Here is a 21,663-nt window from a genome sequence, read left to right as displayed (position 1 = left end):
CCATGCAGGTAGCGAAAGTAATGTAAGTCCCCATGGTTTCTAGTATGGTGATCTACCTTCAGTTGTTGGCGATCTATAGCCCAATTTTATATTGTGTTGTCTAAAATGTTTTAGACTCTATTACTAGTTTTATCTGTATATGTGATACTCTAGTTGTTTTACTGTCCTTCGTCGGCAGGTTTTGTAATATACATATATTTCATTTCAATATCAAATTTTCTCGTCACGATATGGCTGAAATATTGCCGATGTGACGTTAAATATTAACTCACTCACTCACTATAATTGATTCTGTTGATTTACTCTATTCTAGAGGTCATACAAGCATGAAAATCGCTCGCTCCATGAGATTATGAATAACATATATGCATTCATGATTATGTATGTGTTTTAAGCATACATCAATTGATGAGATTCAATTTATATTAACATCTGCCTTGAACAGACATTTCAGCACAATTATCTTATTTTGGGAGACATATACGCGACTATATGTTATTAGACATGGTTGGTCTATTGACCATTTCCGTTGTGTACATAATGAATCTTGATGTTTAATGTAGTTTAATCAATTTAATGTGGTTGTACATTTGTATGACAACAGAACGATACAGGTGTGCGTGTAGAATGGATGTTGTCTTATTATTGTGTCATTGAACTAAATTCCGGACTGGAAGTTTGTGGCAAAGGACCTAGTAAGCTTTTCTGGTAAGTAGTCCTCATGGCAAACGGTAAGTATTTTGAAGAATATATCTCGATGTCTTAGAATTGGTGATAGTATGCTGCCTCACTCGTCACACATATGTACAAAGTAAGCCCATGTGTTGTGGAAAGTTTACAGTCGAATTTTCTTTGCAACACATTTCGAAACATTTGACGATGTGTATCACATATATCAGAAGTCAACACTGAAGCTTCAGTATCCCTTCGTAAAGCTTTATCGGGAAGTCAGGCTTTTGTAAAGTGTAACTGTGCTGGTAGCAAAAGATGTGGAACCAAGAAATTCAAATGCTTTAAGAAAACCTTCTGTGCAACAGCCGGAGTAATTCAAGTCTCACTTGTCGAAACAAGTAATGCAAAGCTCTATGTTGAAACTGGATAAATAAAGTGTTTACTTTATTTTTGTGTGTGTTTAATTGTTTTAACTTAAACGATTTGGTCACTTGGTCAAATGACTGGTCAAAAAGTTTAAGTCATTTGATCACATATACATCACTATGAGATCACTACGGCTGAGTTCGATGTTGTTGCTATTTCAAACATAACCTTATTCCGTGCAAACTAATGGTGTGATTTTACACTTGTCAGTACATCACTATTTTATAACCCATTACCTGTCGACGATGCATTATTTTAATATATCGTCACGACACAAAGCCATGTTGTCTAAAGTAGGGCTCGTAACACCGGACACATTATAGGAAAGTACTTATTTTTGTCAATGATGCTCTCACAAATGAAGCTGTCTACATGTTGACTTGAAGGTTTATTGTATTTTAAGGACATTGAATCTGTACATTTGTATGAGGCAACGTTATTCATTGTGGAGCAATATGTATTTACACTGCATTGCTTCTTTTACGACTCAGTAAAGTTCAGTGATATGCTGCTACAGTATTCAGACTGGCGGTGGTCTGGAAGTTTCAAATCATAAGGAAATTCACGGTTCCGGCGAGTTCCGACCTAGCGAGAAAGGTACAAAACTGAGGTGTCTGAGTGCCAAGTGTAACGTCCGCAAAATGCCCCAAAACATAGCTTCAAGGTAAACAGCCTCCCAAATTGCTGTGGAGTCCATTGAATCATGACAAAAAGTTTATGCCTCTTGGAGCTCTATGTCCCCAAGCTTAATTCGGCTGATTGGGCTAGATGCTTGTCCACTGACCTGTTGATCAATGAGAATAGCACTGTACTTGAAGTAACAGGCTCGGAAGACTTATTTTCATATTTATTAGTATTAAAATGGACTCCGTCCGTCCGGGCGTCCGACCGTCTATCTGTGCAAATTCGTCTTTTCCGGACCAGAACATAAAACCGTTCCAATATTTCTTCACCAAACGTGGCACATAGACAGGTCTAGAGGTGGACTTTTGGTAGTTTTGGATTTCCGAATAAAATATTTTCTACGTTTCCATGGCAACAAGTTTGACTTTGACTGAAATTGGTGGTGGTGCTCTTAAAAACTGTTGAATGTATGTTCCAAACTTGGCACATAGACAGGTCTAGTGGTGAACTGGGGCCTTTTTGTAGTTTTGGATTTCTGAATAAAATATTTTTTTACGTTTCCATGGTAACAAGTTTCACTTTGATTGAAATTGGCGGTGGTGCTCTTTTCCGGAGAAACTACTTCAATACTCTCTTTCCAATGTGTGGGTATCCAAGAACCTAATGTCATAAATCAACAGAACCACACTATTTCCAGTATCAACTTTACTAAGGCACACCAGACCGTACATTTGACATAGGCATAACCCGTTTACATATTCATGACGAGTATTTTACCATTGCAGGGGATATTGATGACTGTCTTCTTGTTTTGCACAATGATTTCAATGTAGGCAGTTATCTCTAATAAAGTGTACACTGCGAAGTTGTTAACCTCTTGTTGTTGGTGACATCATCCGGACTACCACAGGAAGTATTGTTGAGGAGTAACTTAAAATGTACTTTACAGTTTAATGAATACATACTTGAATTCAATATTTTCACTTTTTCACGGTAACACATAGATCTCGCATACCCTTTCAATAGTTTAACTGTCACTTCATTCATCACTGAAATCCATGTAGAGTACGAAATAATACATAATTAATTAACGACATAAACATCGCGACAGTAATTGCCGTTTATAATCTAATCATAGTTTGTACATCTTTGAAAATTATTCTCAAACAATGTTTGGCCACATAAAAGCCCGAGCTATCTTTATCTGTCAGGGTAATGCTTCCGCATTTTCTACGACATATATACTGAGTCAAAAAAGAAACTTCACAAAATGTAACTTGAAAATAATGAATAATTTTTCTCTGATGATACATCTATGTATCCGAAATGGGATCCCTATCTTTCGACTCTAGAAAAACGTTAGCAAAACCCACTTAAACCCATCCATTCGTCGTGCAAATGACGTTAGTGCCAAATCAGGTTTTGCACGTGCAGTCGATCACGTGATCTTCGCATCGAAGTTTTCTTCATATGCACGTGTTTGCATTGGCCTCAAGAATTGAAAGAACACGTTTAAACCACAGTTCTAACGGTACTTGAAATGCCACGATTGTCAAATGTGCAACGTGAACGTGCTGTTGGCATGTTGCAAGCGGGAAGATCAGTTATTGACGTCGCAAGAGCAATGGGATGCAGCCGTCGTACTGTCAATGACTTGCGAGGTCGTCTACAACAAACTGGCACCACTTCTGATCGCCCAAGGTCGGGTCGTCCACGTGTGACGTCACGAGCAGAAGACCATCAAGTCGTCCTACGTCACCTACGTGACCGATTTCTGCCGGCTACACGAACCAGGGCTGAGATGTTTAGAGGTCGACTGTCCTCACAGACCATTCGAAATCGGTTGCGGGCTGCCAATCTCCATTCTCGACCTCCATATCGTGGGCCAATATTGACGCCGTTTCATCAACGTCAACGTCTGCTGTGGGCCCTACGTCATCTCCGATGGACCCAGAGAGACTGGAATCGAGTCGTCTTTAGCGATGAATCCAGGTTTACACCCAGATTCGCGGACGGCAGGCATAGAGTCTGGAGACGACGTCGTGAACGGTATGCCCAATGTTGTGTACAGGAAGTCGACAGATTCGGGGGCGGAAGTTGCATGGTGTGGGGTGCTCTCAGTGGGAACAACCGTTCCCGACTTCTGGTCATCCGTGGAAACCTCACAGCTGCTGCTTACCGCGACCAGGTGCTCACCCCTGAACGGTTCCAGCATGATAATGCTCGGCCGCATACCGCGATGTTGACACGAAGTTTCCTTCAAAACGCTGGAATCAACGTCATGGACTGGCCATCGAGGTCCCCTGACCTTAATCCAATAGAGCACGTTTGGGATGCACCTTGAAGAAGGCTTCGTGGTCTTAGGAACCAACCTCAGAATTTGCAGGAACTTGGCGCTGCCTTGCAAGAGCAATGGCGCAGAATCCCCAACCACGTGTTCACAAGCATCAGGCAGTCGATGAGGAGACGGTGTTTTGCAGTGGTGAATGCGCGGGGCGGCCATACACGATATTGAACTGAGAAATTTCGCATTTTTATTCTTGTGACTTGACATTCTGTATACCCATGTTTTGGAACGGCGGTGTAACCTAATGGAACTCATTATGGCACTGTCAGTGCATCGAGTACATCACACAGATCTCAGCAATGAAATAATAACAATTTCACCATCTTACCATCTCTTGTTCTGTTATAGTGCCCTGAAGAAAGAATGTGCAGCTTCTTTTTTGACTCAGTATATTTTCCCATCAACCAAGTGTTGTAACCGTTTATATAGTAATATATTGGAATGCAGCTATGTAATCGATTTAGTCCCATTCCTGGCAGTGAGATTATCACATCTCCCTAATTGCGTCATCTGGAGACTGCCAGTTTTGGGATAACACCGTGTCAGGCCAACCAAAGAAAACTCTCCTTCTGTGCAGAAAAGCCCACATAAACACATTACTTCGACACTGAAACAGTAAAAACGGCAACGAAAACGATGAAACTGCAACATTTTTTATATCAGCGAACTTTGACCTCCACTACGCACGCGCATTACGATCCGAGCTTCTTTAAAATTTCCGAGCAACCGTGAATCGCCTCGCGTAGAAAAAGTATTAAATATGTCGAAATAATTGCTGTGAATCGTTTCATACGAATGGAAAGTAAACTAAACAAGTGTGCACACAAGTATCATGAACATAAATGCCAAATAACACAACAGAAATACTTAAAAAGGAATGTAGCTTTTGTCCAAGCTGGAAAATGTCAACATGCGGTCGAGACTTCCTCTTCCATGTGCGCATGCGCAAAATCGAAGTTGCAGGCTCTTCGTTTTATGATGCAGTGTTAGCGATTTAAAGTTGCCGTTTTTACTGTTTCAGTAGCGAGGTATTATGTTTATGTTGCTATTTCCACGATTAATGTGGGCTTTCCTGCGTTTTTCTGCACAGTGGGAAAGTTTTCTTTGTTAGGCCTGTATGTAATCTTGTTCTTCTCGATTTCTTCTCATACAACTTACTATACACGTGATATATACTATCCCCCCAAAAGAAACGCATAGGCGTTTGGTATTTTTTATAAATTTATTAATTACCTATTGTGTTCAAGCTATCGTCAAAATATCTAACAAAAGTGTTGATAACATGATCTTACACAGTTGCACAAGTGCAAAATCGACTTTACCTGTAAATGTTGATTTTGATGAGATTTCTTACAAGAATTAAAAAGGCATCGCAACAGAAATCGCAACAGAAATCACCTCCCAGTTAAAACTGTGCAGCAAAGAGCATGCACTGTCTGGCTATAAAAATCCAGATTACTTTCGGAAATCGGCATTCGTTTTGAAGGAGTTTCAAGGTCAAATCCCTACGCCACGTCTTGACGCTGCGACACGGAACATCGTCATTGCAAGAATACACGCTGGAGATTACAATTTTTCTTTTGCTAGGCGTCTGAATGTTAGTCTGAGCAGGATATCACTGCTTGCAGCTCGTTACAAGCAAACAGGTATATCAAAAGACCGTCCCAGTACAGGTAGGCCTCGAGTCAGCACTGCAGCCCAAGATCGGTACATCCGGGTACTACAATTGCGTGATAGTACTGTCACGAGTGAGAGCACAGCAGCCAGGGACCCTTGACTTCGGAGGATATCCGGTCAAAATGTACGGAACAGGTTGACAGAGATTGGACTGTGAGCCAGGAGACCCGACGTCGGGACCATGCTACGTGGTCACAATCGCGCTCAATGTCTCCGGTATCTAATATTACCCACTTGGTTTTATAGACAATATCTTCATCTAACCTGATGTAAAAAGATTTTTACTAAAGTGTATTTGTGGACGGGTTATACATGTTTGAAAATACAACATTTTCGCAACATATTTCTGGGTTATGCGTTTCTTTTTTAGAATAATATAAATTGTTTCAGATGAGGTTCTGCACAGAAGATATTTAACGTAGGGATTCATATGCCAACATCGTACGCTGCATTCTTTTTATGTATGCCAAAAGTCGGTGACTCTAACTGATATTTCGGTTTATTTGTATAACACACGTCTTGTTGAAATATTGCAAGATGCGGCAGTATAATATTTTAATCGAATCAGCTCGCTGCATCTACACAAGGAACATATTCTGTCTTTTTCTAAATGTCACTCTGCAGTGGTCTGTTAAAGCACGGTGTAACCGCAAGTATGTTGCAAAAGGAATGCTTTCTAGTATTTATCATTCTCAAACATTGCACAATGACATATGACGAAATGTAGAATTGGTGAAACATAATTAAAAACGTTGTTTACAAAACCACGTGAACAAGAATGCATGTCTAAAAACTGTCTAAAAGTTCTTCATGGTCGACACATGCGAAGCAGTTTACTACACAAATGTGGATACAAACTGTACTCCCACGAAAACTTATGGCACTTATATTTTTTTGGGACGGACGAAAGATGAAATGTCAAGACATCGGAACCCTTGATGATTATGAATAACAACATAATCAGTATACAGGACAACAGTAGGCACAATATTCGTGATGCCCAATATGGTGGACACATCGCAAGTGTCATTGTTTTTCCACTGAACATACCCAGAAGATATCCCAGAAATAACCAGGACTGCTTCGAGATCTATGCTACGCATTTGAGAGCTTTAGGGCATATCCCCATATTGATCAGCAAAGGTAAAATACAGCTACAAATAGATTACGGGCATGGAGACCTCCTTGTGTCGTATGGGTAAGATGGGTGACGAATTTTGAAAGTCCCTTGCTTGAAATAATGTGAGTTCCACTGTCAACACAAATTAATATTGCAGCGTAAAACAAGAACAAAAAAACCCACAAATTAATGATTTCACTTTAACATGGCTTGTCAATCAAGGCATTAATATATCTATATATGTATTACTGTCAATTTTCACTTAAGCAGTCAATAAAACGCTCAGTATCACAGCAAAAATAACTTAGTTTCCGTTCTTGCGGAAACCTAATGGATACTGGGTAATATAGGTTTCCGCTAGGTTTCGGTATCCGGAAAGAGACAATGCGAGTTTCCGCATAGTTTAAAAAACTGAAACTAACAAATCTAGGTTTCCGTCAAGTTTCTACAACTGAAACTATCATTATGCGTTTCCATTTAGTTTCAGTTCGATGAAAATTCATAGCAAAATGACTTAGTTTCCGCTATTGCGGAAACCTATTGGATACTGGGTAATGTAGGTTTCCGCTAGGTATCAGCTTAGATGAAATGGCAAACTAAGCTTTGTGCTGTTCCATTGGGGGACCATATTTAATTACTGTTTCATTTGCAAGATAATTTATATATACAGAATCCAGCTAGGGTCCATGCAGGAAGCAAAAGTAGTGTACGTTCCCGTAGTCCCTAGTATGTTGATCAACCTTCAGGTGTTGACAATCTATAGCCCATTTTTATACTGTACCGTTAAAGTGTTTATGGTTACGTGCTAGTTTTTAGTGTATATTTGTGATAGACTAGTTATTTTACTGTCCTTCGAAGACAGGTAAGTTTGTTTTTATTTCATGTACACATTTACAAATTTAAATTTACGACTTTCATAGTCACGATATGGCTGCCAATGTGACTTTGTAGCTCACTCACTACCATTCTGCATAACTTGTGAATGTACCATTTATTACATTTTACGCGAAAAAACAACAAACACAGTAACACAATCACTGTTATGATTCATCTGTTTCATTATTTTGAATAGCTCACATTTCAATAGAACTCAACAATGTATGTATGTGTGTGTTTGTTTGCGTGCGTGCGTGCATGCATGTACGTATGTGAGAAGCCACAGTAAGAGGGAATCTTCAGCATTTGAGAACACAACTTCTGTATGAATATGCAAATAATCAGTATGTCAAAACCCTACAACATTTTATGCATATGATGAAATGAGGTCTACTAGTGTGCAGGCATAACATACTTGCTGTTGTATTTATTAAACAGATTTCAAATTGAAATGTTTATTGTATGAAAGGTCATGGGCCCATATACATGAAGTGTACATTTGAAGCTGCCTCAATGTATCTTAACATATACACACTAACAATCTCACATAGCAACTTGGCAACTTGCTGACAGCAATCATCTGATCTGGTACATATGAAGCAAAGCCTGAGTTGAGACATTTGTTTTGCCACACAGAGAAAGGTAAAATATAACCAAGTTGATTACAACAAGGCTTGAACCAGTCCACAACCGCAAAGAGATTGTGTATGCTCTACTTAAGATCTGTGGGTGAATATGAAGAATCCTGGTTGATGTCTGGCACAACATCGTTGCCATCTCATCGTCCCACACAGAGTCTGCATCATCCTGCAAATACAATACATACAATGCTTAGTAAAATTACAAAAACAGCCAAAATAATTCATGTATACATATTCAAAAACATGCACAGTGGTACATCTGATTACAATGAGATTATGAAATTAGAACGACTAATTTGTAAATGTAACCAAAAGATTTTTTTCACAATCACAAAGGAAAGATCTGTAGTATACATGTATATTGTATTTTCCATTGGACATGTCACTTATTTGATTGATACCAGCAAATAGTAGCCAACCCAGTATTCTGAAGCAAATTGTGGTAATAATAATTACTGTTACTGTACTCATATTCAAGGTAACATCTACTACCAAATCGTCAATTGAAATCTAAGCGTAGGTAAAACGGCACATACATATTTTAAACAGATAGGATAATGTTTAAACACTGACTGTAACACCTGATTATGTATGTGATCTTATTCATTTCAAATTGAAATGACCAACTCAACTGAGAAAAGCATACAAAACCTAACATTTCCCATGAAGGAAAAATCGTGGGTATTTCATAGTTTTATCAACCCTCTAAGGAAACATTCACAGCAATATAATAACATAAAATATTATGTTCTATTATTACATTTTCTTAATTTAAAAACTGTAAAATGTCTAATACAATTTATTCCCTTTCAGTTACAGTTACATATCTGATATACAATAATTAAATATATTCATTATTTATATATGATGGATAGCAAAGGGACAGATCAAACTGAAGTCGTTAAGTGAAACCTATGATGTGAAGTATCTTTGACGACTAACCGGATGAGAAACTGCCGTCCATTCCAGACGGTTTCCTTGAAACAAACTCGTATTCATAAAAAAGGTAGTTTTAATGAATGTAAAAACTATAGACCAGTTGCTCTTACCAGCTGTTTATCAAAGGTATTTGAGAAATGTATTTTTAAACATGTGTTTAACTTTTTTTTAGATAATAGCGTATTAACGAATTTGCAGTCAGGATTCATGCCTGGGGATGGAACTGTATACCAACTGACATACTTGTATGATTTTATACTACATGCATTAGACAATGGCAAAGAAGTCAGGGCAGTTTTCTGTGACATAAGCAAGGCTTTTGACAAGGTTTGGCATAAGGGAATCAGAGCGAAATTAGAAGCTTATGGTATCAAGGGTAAGTTACTTGATTGGTTTTCCAGTTATCTTGACAATAGATTACAAAGAGTAGCTATAGACAATTACAATTCAGATCTAAAGAAAGTCACTGCTGGGGTGCCACAAGGATCTGTCCTTGGGCCATTACTGTTTTTTAGTTTACATAAATGATATCATTGAGGGTATCAGTAGTAACATTCGTCTTTTTGCCGATGATACTTCGGTATATGTTATTGTTGATAATCATGTTGTTACTGCCGCTTCCTTAAATAATGACCTAAACAGGATCTCTCATTGGGCTGAAATATGGCAGGTTAGCTTTAATCCTGGTAAAACTGAAGCTGTTTTATTGACTCGCAGAAATACCGGTAATCAACTTCCAATTCCTAAGCTTAAAATGCATTGAGTAGACATTACTGAAGTCGGCTACCATAAACACCTAGGAGTAACCTTGCAATCAGACTGTAAATGGAACTCCCACATCAGTGAATTAGTTAAAAAGGTTCGTCCATTGGTAAATTGTCTACGTAGTTTTAAATATAGATTATCTAGAAAATCATTAGAGCAAATGTACAAGTCATATATATTACCAGCGTTCGATTACTGTTCGCACCTTTGGGATAACTGTACCAAAGAACAAGAAAAACTTGTCGAAAATCTACATTTAGACGCACTGCGGACGATTTGCGGGGCAGTTAGAGGAACAAGTCATGACTTAATATATAAGGAAACTAACTCTATGCCCCTAGTTGACCGTAGACAAATTAGCAAGTTATCATTATTTTACAAAATGGTTCATCATATGACACCAGTTTACCCGGTATTTAACTGATCTACTGACCGAAAAAAGTATCACAGTTAAGTGACCATAGATTAAGAAACAGTAATAACATTCAAACTATAAGATGTCGTAGTGATTTGTATAGCAACTCGTTTTTACCTGATACAATACGACAATGGAATGATTTGCCTGAGAGTATGTACGATTTTGAAACCAAAGGCCAATTCAAAAATGCATTCCAATCATCAAAACCACCCAATTTTAATATATTTGATAAAAAACTTTGGTACACGTTTCTGCCAAATTATCCACTCACGCCTCAGACTTGGGTGCAGTAATTTGAAAGCGCACATGTTTGAACGGCACATTTCAGTTGATCCAATCTGTTCCTGTGGTCACCCCTATGAGGATACTTTACATTACTTCTTTACTTGTCCTAATTATTCTAACATCAGACATCACATGTATTTTTACGAACATGGATATAATTTAAATTCTGTCCTTAATGGTAGTCCAAACAAAAATGTACTTGTAAATCCTTTCATACTACAATCTGTCCATACTTTTAAAATAAATGATTAATAATGTTTAATACGCAGGTTGCTTGCTTTCCTATCATGCTGCTTATTATTTAATATTTGTTTTATTCATGTATCAATGAAATGGAGAGGTATTCAAATAAGCCATTACGGCTTGTTTACCAATCCTAGTTCAATTTGTTTTGAATAAAATATGTTTACACTAAACGACTGGTAGTGCGGACAGAAAACTGGGGCTTTTTCTTGGAACTGAAAATCATATCAACTTATAATTACACTGGAATCCACGAACTGTTACATTTTGAGTGATTATATCTTTCACCAAGATTTAGTGTACCTGTTTTTGACTAAATGCCTATGAATAAAAAATATTGTTTTAAGATTTGATTTAAACATATTTTTATTCATGAAGATGAATTGGGATTGGTGAACAAGCATTACTGCTTATATTAACACCGCTGCCATGCAACATATAATACAACATGAAAATGGAGGATTTGACGTCATCGATACTGATCATTGCATAAATATAATATTTTTAAATGTATAAATATATACAGATTACATGAAATACAACTATTTTCTAAGTAGTCATAAGTTAGAGAGTTACAGCTGTGTGTCTCACAAGCCATTGTAGAAATATAAATCAATCATGAGAAGGCTGTTGAGTAAATTTAATTATTTTCCTGAGAAAATTTAAAGCGTTGTGTCTTGGTTATATAATCGCGGACGGATTCAACTATTTTCTGGTTTACACTGGGAGTAAGTTCTTTGTTTCCCTTAAGAATGGTATCCAGGTTATAACCGGTAGTGTAAAAATACATATTAAGTCTTATCCGAGTATAGTTACGGATTTTAAGATTTCCTTTAATGAAATTAGGAGCATGGTATGGTGTAACTAAAAATGATTACCAATGATTGCCTCTTGTCAAAGTCAGTGGATCCACAATACGTATCTCTAAATTAAATAATTGAAACAATGATTCTTTTAGAAATGTTATACGTGACTTGTGTCAATGCATTGTAAGGCTAAGAGGTTTAACAATTGATTACACAAATTATTACACAAAGCTATGAGTGTAAAGTATATGTATGATGGTTTTAATGGTTATTAAATGATAAAATAGATGAACTGGTATCATTGGATAAATACCGTCATATAGCTGGAATATTGCTGAGTGCGGCGTAATACTAAACTCACTCACTCAGATATATTGAGCTGACATCACATATAAACTAGTAATATATACTGCAAACTTAGATAAGTAAACTTATAACACATGGGAATAATATACGTAGATCTAGGTGTAGAACTGAAAAGAACGAACATAATATAAGCATGTCTAATACACTTGCATGTTTTGAGCTCAATACGAAAATTACTTACATGATGAAGTTTTACGTCCAGCAGAAATATTTTCGTATATAGCCTACTCCTGACAGGGTTTTGAAAAATCACCTATTTGCCACTAACATAAGTTATCAGGAATAGGACTCATGAATCTCGATGAGGACTTTTTAAGTAACGTGCATATGTTTTCAGAGTTATTCACTGTTAATTATCTCTAGGCCTACATGTTGATGCTTGACATTGAGGAGGAGCAATTAGTGCCCATAATGCGATGAAAAGACCCTTAAGCCCATACAAGCCCACTGTTGTCACTTTGGGTACTCACATTCAATCTGCTCATTTCCACCTTTCACGGTCCCCTTTGATGTAAACAAATAAAAAAAAGGCGACCGGATCACGTCCACCGAGACTACCTAAATCATTATAAAAACACAAAGCTGACATTTTATGTGTATAGTGTATGTTTATTTTGTTGTATAACGCGGAAAGACATGGTCAAATTTTAAGTTAGATTACGATTAAAAAACAACGACAAAGTGTTTTTCCCGTTTTCATAACCGTCTCAGTTTCCCTCAAAGCACTGGAAGAGAGAATTCGCGACCTGGAAAAGAAAGATGGAAATGGCTGCAAAAACTCGCAGTACCACGACCCTGTCAGGTAAGACCAATTTATTTTGTTGTCAAATAACGTTTAATGAATTATTTACGTTACGTACAGAAATCCGGATTTGTAAACAAGTTAATCTATCGAATTACAGTCACTGGCCATAGGTATTCGTGGGTGCAGGCTAAAACGGAACCGCGTCAAAACGGAACCAAAAACCAATTGGCGAACACGGAACCAATTTTCTCTGGCGAAAACAGAACCACATTATTAAAAAAACACCAAAACACTACTAGTTTTTTTATTTTTTTATTTAACACGATCATTTTATCGCATCAATAACAGTTCACTAGTTCTGCATCACGTTTTCATTGGATGACTGGTCCGTGGATCATGGCACACCTGGAGAGCAGCTGGCTGAGTGTGAGGTCTGTTCTTTTATACATCCCCCAGGCGGCAAAGATCTCCTCCTGACATGATAACAAAAGTGAGAGGCAACATCTTTGCATCTTGTCCAGCTCTCACAAAAGCATGAACAGACAACAGCTGGTAGAAGGGAGCCCGTACAATTTTAAAGGTTCCATCTACAAACCATTGTCTGCTCCTGCTTAACATGGATAACTGCTGGTCAGTAGCTAGGAGTATGTGCCTCTCGCCTTTGTTCTCAATGTCTGCCCTCACAAAGCTTCTGGGAAGAAAGTCCTCAGCAAGCTAGAAATATAAAATACAACATTTTAGATTATACATTAACATGTTACGTCAATATGAAGTTTTCAAAACTTTAAATCAATCTTAATATTGATCCTACTTCGAAAGAAAGATCCTTAGGTTCTTTAGGTCGCAGTTTCTCGCGGGTTCTGTTTGCCATTCGGACTAGTGTTGACTGTTACTGTCGACCGCCAGACTCTGTGTGGTCCATAAGCTCCCTCTGGACATCTTCTACAATGGATGTGCCGGACTTGTATATATCAGCAATAGCCTTGTCCTTGATCTGAGTGAGATCATTTAAATTGTTAAATTAACTATTCTCAGTAGCTCACGCCTAATTAATCCCCGCAAAGCAGTCAGTTAATTAACCAATTAAATATTCTTAGTAGCTCACTCCTAATTAATCCCCCAAAGCAGTTAATTAACCAATTGTTCTCACCTCAGCTCTAACTTTCACAGATGTCAATATGCCCGGCTCTGCATGATGGTTGTGTGTGTGCTTTCCGGCTTAAAAGCTTTCCCCTCTCTGTTTCCCTCTCTGTATCGCATCACAATATTATCACAATATCATTACATTACATTGTACTTTAGTGTTAGCACTCTATTTTTTTCAAATTACCGTTCTTGTGTGATATCTTGGTCATCGGGAATGTAAGCTGAAGAGATGTTTATATCAGACAGGTCTGGGACTCTGGTCTCGTGACCCATTTCGGCCGTCTGGTCCTCAGCAGACTGCTCCAGCTCCATTTCGACTGACTGGTCCTCTGGCTGGTCCGACTGCAAACTTATCTCTAAGTTGATGCCTGTCGCTTCAATGAGTTGATCAATTGTATCTGAAGGCCTTGAACATTTATTGCAAAGGAAGGGGTAGTCCTCGCCGCTTGAACAAATCTCCCTGTATCTCTGGACGCTGAGGCCAGTGCTACAGGTCCTGTGTGTCCATCCTCCGCATCCATCACAAGTGATAGCGTGTTGATTTCGGCGGACAGTCTTCCCGCAAGTCAAGCACCTGACAGCCATTCCAAGTATGGAAAACTGAATTATTGAAAATTACACAGGTACACTAAAACAGCCTGCAAGTCTATGAGAATTTTGCCGACTGACGTATACTTACGTCCCATGACTGTATAAACAGTTTTGCTCGAACTAAAGCTGATGATGAGTCTGGAGGGGAGTCGGTGATTTCGTAGACCGAACCAGTTCGTAGACGCGGTGGATTCGTAGCCCAGACTGGTTTGTAGACGGTAATTTCGTAGACGATGTATTAATAATTGAATAATAGTATATATTAAGTCTGATTTTACTTAGATTGTGTAGATTTCGTCATCTGGCGGTAGGTAGTGGCGATGTCGATCCCTGTGTCGAAAAGCTTATGCTGCCACTGATCGCGAGCTGTCGTACTGGATGGCATTAGTCTACTTATCATAATTTCCCCGACTGTCTGTCTGGAGACTGTATAATGAATGACCAAGGATGGTCAGGCAGGAACATGTGAAGGTAATTTTGACCTATCTGTAGTGACTTTCATTATAAATAGTAAATAATTTCCAATTAATAGTGTAGAGACAAAGGTTTATGGATGTCAACTCCTTTATTATGTGAAAACATGTTCGTCAGGTGCAAGCATTCACCCGAAACGTGTTTTTCACATAATAAAAGACGTAGACATCCGTAAACATTTCATGTCTTGTTATTATTCACGTCTCCATATACACCGCAAAGACTTAATGGTGTAAAATACAGTCTCTACTGGGTGAATATACTTGTGCCTTCAACAATACGACTGACTGACTGACTGAGTTTAGTTTTACGCGCCGCTTTTAGCAATATTCCAAGCAACATCACGCAGCGGGGGACACCATAAATTGGCTCAACAATACGAACTGTAAGAGATTGAAGAATATAGCAATTTGGTGAAAATCTATTACTAGTACCATTATTACCATATAGAAAATGCAATAAATGTTCAGATATATATATATAACGTATTACTACCTCTGGTCTGGGAAGCATGTAACTCCAGAGCAAATTTTGTATAGATTGTGTGTCCTCTTTAGAAACTAAGATATTTAATTTGGTCAATGAAGTGTGGTGACTTGCATAATTTGAGTTTTGAGAAAACCAGTGCAAAGTGTGATTGTTCACTTTAGTTCTCTTTTATTCAAACTTCCTTTTGGATTACTCATTTTAAATCATCATTGGCATTGTGAGTTTCTTGTTGATTGATGTTTGTGCAATTTATCAAAATAACCTAGTAATTCGTTATAAACTGCCATTTTCAGAAACTTGCACAACGCCTCAACAGACTTGCATCTATCGATTGGCCAGCTAGACGAAAGAAAGAGGTAGCGACAACACTCACCATAGACATGACATCACCAGTCGTGAGTGACGAAGATGACGTCAAGTACATGTAGTTGCATTCCGCTTAGGGCATACACGACGACACTGGACTTGGAAAGAATCTACACCTCCACTGCTCTCGTCAGGGTCAACATGAGGATGAGGCATCCAACCAAAGTAACAGGGATCTCCGCACAGGGATGCCCCTAAGTGGGCTAACTGACCAACTCTTGCAATTTAATTGAATTTATTTTTAATTTCATAATGTAATTTTTTATTTTATTTTATTTTTTATATTGCAAAAGCTGTAGTTTGTGTTATTGTATGATGTATATCATAGTGGATGTTTGGCGATAGTTGTGACATAGAGTGTGTGTCTGAATGCCTTGGCGTGCAAATAAATGTCCGATGCAGCTATGTTTTATCACTGTGTTAAGTTGTATGTTATTGTTATTTTCACCATTAGCATGATTTTAGAAATAAATTTCATATCTAAAATGCTATTTCAAGATAATAAGTGAATGAAAGTTTTAACTGATGAAATATTACTACTTTGTTATAAATGATATATGATTTCTTAAACTTGACTGAGCTATGCCAAAATGTTTTGCCCTGTTCTTTAGTGCTATATTACTAGTTATATGTATGATCTTTATTTGCCTTAAATGCTGATTCATATTCATGTTGAAAATAAAACAATGAATCTTATTATATATTCTGTTTTTAAGTAAACGTCCTGATAATAACAATTTGCTTATATTGTTTTAAGAAGAGTTTATGATATGAATAGAGAGAATGCTTAAATTTGCCTCTTTGAAACGCACATGAAAACCTGTGAACCGTAACTGAAACTATGCGTGAAAGTATGTCGGATTGTTGGTAACTGAAACTCTGGTGGAAACCTGTTGGAGTCTTCATAACTGAAACCTTGCGGAAAACCTGATAGATTTAAAGTTATCTGAAACTCAACGGAAACTTGTTGGAGTGTGGGTGAAGGAAATCTTCTGGAAACCTGTTGGGTGGGTAACGGAAACCCTCGCGAAACCCTTTAGAAAGTGGGTAATTGTTGTTTCCGTTGCGTGAAACCCAGTGTAACAGAATGGAAACTCACTGGGTTCTAGGTGGAAACTTAAGTTTCAGTCCACTTTCCATCAGGTTTTCGCGTGCAGGCCTCAAAGTTATTTTTGCCATGTGTATGTTTTGTTATTTTACAATCCTACTGCAAAAGTGTCCATTTAGTTATTATGATAACAGTTTTGTACACTTTGAAGTTCAGTTACATCTCCCATTGACTGAAAAACGTTACGTTCGAAATAATTTTGAAGTAAATGAACATTTTAATATCCTTTGGCTTTTTAATCCTAGTATAAAAATCATCAGGCTATTGTGATGTTTTCAGTCCTTTCGTTTCTTAACTGGTCATGTGTATTTGTTTCGGTGTTTCCCAAAGGCGTAAAGTACTATTGGTCAGCTGCGGTGATTGCACATGTGAGAACTATTTTCATGATTCCCACTGTTAGATCATTCTTGTAATGTTATGGCCCCAGTGACATATAAAGGGGAGACAACTCCTGAAGCCTTGAGTGACACAAGCCAACTGGAAGTAGCTAGTTATCTCCCTTGGATCCAGGAAGTATGGACTTACCTCCTTAGTAATGGCTGATTAAAACCTGTGTTTAATGCCACTGTGTTTGTCATCCAAGAACATCAGCGTACAGAACATAACATGTGGTGTCAGAATAGCAGGATAAGCAAGTTCCATGCCTGCAGCTCATTCTACAAGTGTCATTTCATTCTGAAGGCTGATTTCTAATCGGATGAGACTGTTTTTGTGAACAATAGTGTGAACAAGCTCAAATCAACATGGCTACCTAACAAAACCCCTGCATTGACTGGAGCGCCAAAATCTACCCAGAAGAGTGGAAGAAGTTTAAACAGCGTATGTGACATTAATGTTCAAAGGACCCTTGAAGAAAGTTAGTGAAGAAGAACAGTGTTCATATTTGCTGATATGGGTCGGTGCCGCCAAAGGTAGGGACATTTACAACACATTTACCATGTCTGAAACTGAAGAAAAAAGCCTCCAAAGCCATTTTGACAAATTTGGACAATATGTAGCACCGAAAACAAGCATTATCTTCGCACGTTACAAGTTTCATACCATCGTTCGCAAAGGAGGGAGAGTCAATTGAAGAGTTCAGTAACACACCTACAACTCCTCGCTAAAGACTGTGCATATGACAAGCCTGAAGAAATGGTCTGGCGATAGAATCATTTGGCGGCATTATTTCAAAAACAATCTCATGAAATTACTCACAAGGCATGCACTCACTGACAATGCAGCAGGCCATCGAGAGATCACAAGATCTCACAGAAATAACTCAGTCTCACCTGAAACTGATGTCTGCCTCGCACAGTGCTGAGAACGTTGATGCTATCAACAAACACAGAACAAGATCCTACCATACCGGACATGGTCCTGAACAAATCTGGTCAGAATGAATGCGGGAAATTGTGGGGGCATCATGAGCACAGCAAGGAGAAGTGCACAGAAGTACGAATTACAGTGCCACAAGTGCAAGAAGTGGAACCATTTTCCAAAGTCTCGCCGCAGCAGTACACAGACGCAGAGACCTAATAAAACAGCATCAAGGGGCAAGAAGAAGATCCACACTATTGATTCTGCTTGGACTCAGATTCGGAACACCGACCTGTGGTTATTGACGTCATCAGCGCAAAGCGCCGTGGCACGAGTTTCTAACCAAGCCTTTTGCCAATATCAGTGTGTGGATGGAGACCACACAATCAGCTTTCAAGATCGACACAGGAGCACAGTCAATGTCATTCCCAAGAAGGAATATCGACAAGATGCCCGTCCAGCACCCACTTGAAGAAGCTGATCAGCGTCTCACCAACTACTCAGGACATGTTCTCAAAGTCCTTGGGCGTATTCAACTTCAGTGTCAGTACAAGAACGGTCATCAGCAACCTGAAAGTTTTATGTTGTGGCCAGCGCAGCGCACCTCCAGTAATAGCATATTCCTTCCAGCATCCTTGTCACTGCAAACTCCATCGTTTGTCGCTTGCCCTGGAAGCTTTCCAGCCGAAGGCAGAATCTCCCCTAACCCCATGACAAAGAATCGGGTGCTATCTGACTTTGGGGATGTCTTCACAGGTGTGGGAGAATTCGAGATTGAATACTCGATGCATCTTTAAGCGCAAGATGCTGCGCCTTCCGTGCATCCACCAAGACGCGTCCCAATCACAATCAGGGCCGGCTGAAAGATGAGCTTTCGACAAGATGGAGAAGATGGGCATAATCTCCAAAGTTACCGAGACTACAGACTGGGTCAACTCCCCTGGTTGTGGATTGAGAAACCTCTGGCGGAAGCTCCGAATATGTCTGGACCTCCTTGATCTCAACTTATAACGCCATCAAGCTGACCACACTATCACATGCCGACGCGAAGATGCGTCTCCGCAACTGACAGGATCCAAATACTTCGATGCAGCCAGGATGCAAGAGATCTGGGTACTGGAATATCGTAAACTCTCTGAGAAATCATCATACTTGACGAGCATTCAACTCAATATATGGCAGATACGAATTCATGCGTATGCCATTTGGACTTAATGTCTCAGCCCAGGATGAATTTCTCAGCGTAAGATAGATGGAAACATTTGGAGACCTCACAGGAACAGTTGGTGATAGTTGATGATATCCTGGTTCGTAGGAAAGGACCAGGAAGGAACATGATGCCAGAAATCTACAAAGCTGTACTAAGTCGTTGACAAAAGAACGATCGCCTCAACCCTGACAAGTTATCCATTGGCGTCACTGGGGTCAGTTACTTTGGTCATCTCATCACAGCAGAGGGCACAAAACCAGACCCCACAAAGTTGGAAGCCATCGAAGCAAATGTCGCCTCCCAAAGATAAACAAGAGTTGGACACAATGCTTGGCACTGATCACCTACCTCGCCAGGTTGCACCTTCCCTTTCTGGTGCGTCACCAGCCCAATGAGGGGAACTGTTGAAGCAGGACGTAGAGTTCCACACACTGGGACAAACGCCAAAACGACGCCCTGAGAAGGCTATCAAGTTACTGCTAATCACAAGTGAGCCCGTCCTCGCCTTCTTTGATCCGAAAAGCCCATTACTCTACAAGTAGATGCCTCGAAGAATGGATTAGGTGCCACCTTGCTCCAAGACAAGAAAACCAGTGGCATATGTGACAAGCGCTTTGACCCCTAGCTTAAAAGCAGAACTATGCTCAAGTGAGAAGGAACTTTACATGCAATCCTGTTTGAGGATTTGCAAGCGGTATCATCAGTGCATCTATGGCCACCCATGACCGTTGAGTCAGATCACAAGCCGCTTGAGAAAGTATCATATGAAGAAACCTTTGACGGCAGCACCTGCACCTCTCCAGTGTATGCTACTGCAGTTACAGAAGTATGATCTACGTATCGTCCATGTTGCGGAAAAGGCATACCAGTTGCTGGACAATGCTTTCTCGCGCAGGTTTCTGACTACAAAGACGATGGGATGTCAGAAGAAATGGAAGCGCAAGTTGCCTTGGTACTCAAACGTCGCCCTGTGAGTGACCACAAGATGTCACAACTACGACGCCATTAACAATGATGTTCAGATGAAGTGGCCGAGACAACCAGCCTCAGTTTTACTGGCCAGATTCATGAAGCGAATGTCCATAAAGCGTCATCGAATACTGGAATCGCCGGGACTAACTTACCGTCATGGATGGTCTCATATTCAAAGGGGAAAAGATCATCATTCCCAAAGGCCAGAGATCGAGCTCCTCCAGAAGATCCCACTCCAGTCACTTGAATGGAGAAGTGCAAAGAACGAGCGCCCGTGGACATTTCTGTTATTCGGCTGTCCGCATGAGCGCGAGAGAGATTGAAGCTGCAGTTGCCAAGTTAACGGTATGCTGAGAAACAGAGATCAAACAGCAAAGGAACCACTAAAGCCACATGAAATACCATGCCGTCCCCTGGCAGAAGGTGTGTGCGAACCTGTTCACTTGGAACAACAAAGAAATTACATCGTTTTGGCTGACTACTACAGTCGTTTCTTTCGAAATAGACCAGTTTCAGAAGCCTGTCTTCATCAGCAGTGATCCCGCCAGTTATCCGTCAACTTTAACGTCATGGGATACCTGAATCTCTGATGGTGACAACGGTCCAATAATTTGCATCAGCTGAATTTGCAGGCTTAAGCCAAGCAGATGGGACTTCAAACATATTGCCATCAAGCTCCCAGATATCCTCAGTCCAATGGACTAGCTGGAAAGTGTGCAAATATCAAGAACACTTGACAAAACATACAAGGATGGCATTGATCCAATTCTTGCACCGCTGTGAATATCGGACAACGCTGGACAACTTGGTGCCGCCTACGCGAACTTCAGATGAGTTTACGTTTCCCACCACTGGCAAACAATCCAGCCCAAAGTTGTCGAACCATTTCATGTGTGCAGAAGACGCGAATAAACTAGTCCCGTCAGAAACCAGAAAGTTTTATGACTGAGCCGCCAGGAATCTGCCACCGTCGAATGACAGTATTCCATTTTATAGACCGCTGACAAACCTGAAGCCAGCCCCAGAACGCTCAGAGTAGATCCAACCGCTCACAATGC

Source organism: Haliotis rubra, unplaced genomic scaffold (genome assembly GCF_003918875.1).
Source record: "Haliotis rubra isolate DU_JTF1 unplaced genomic scaffold, ASM391887v1 Scf2205, whole genome shotgun sequence".
NCBI lineage: Eukaryota > Metazoa > Mollusca > Gastropoda > Lepetellida > Haliotidae > Haliotis > Haliotis rubra.
The sequence above is the reverse complement of the archived record's forward strand: the minus strand, read 5'-3'. Positions refer to the sequence as shown.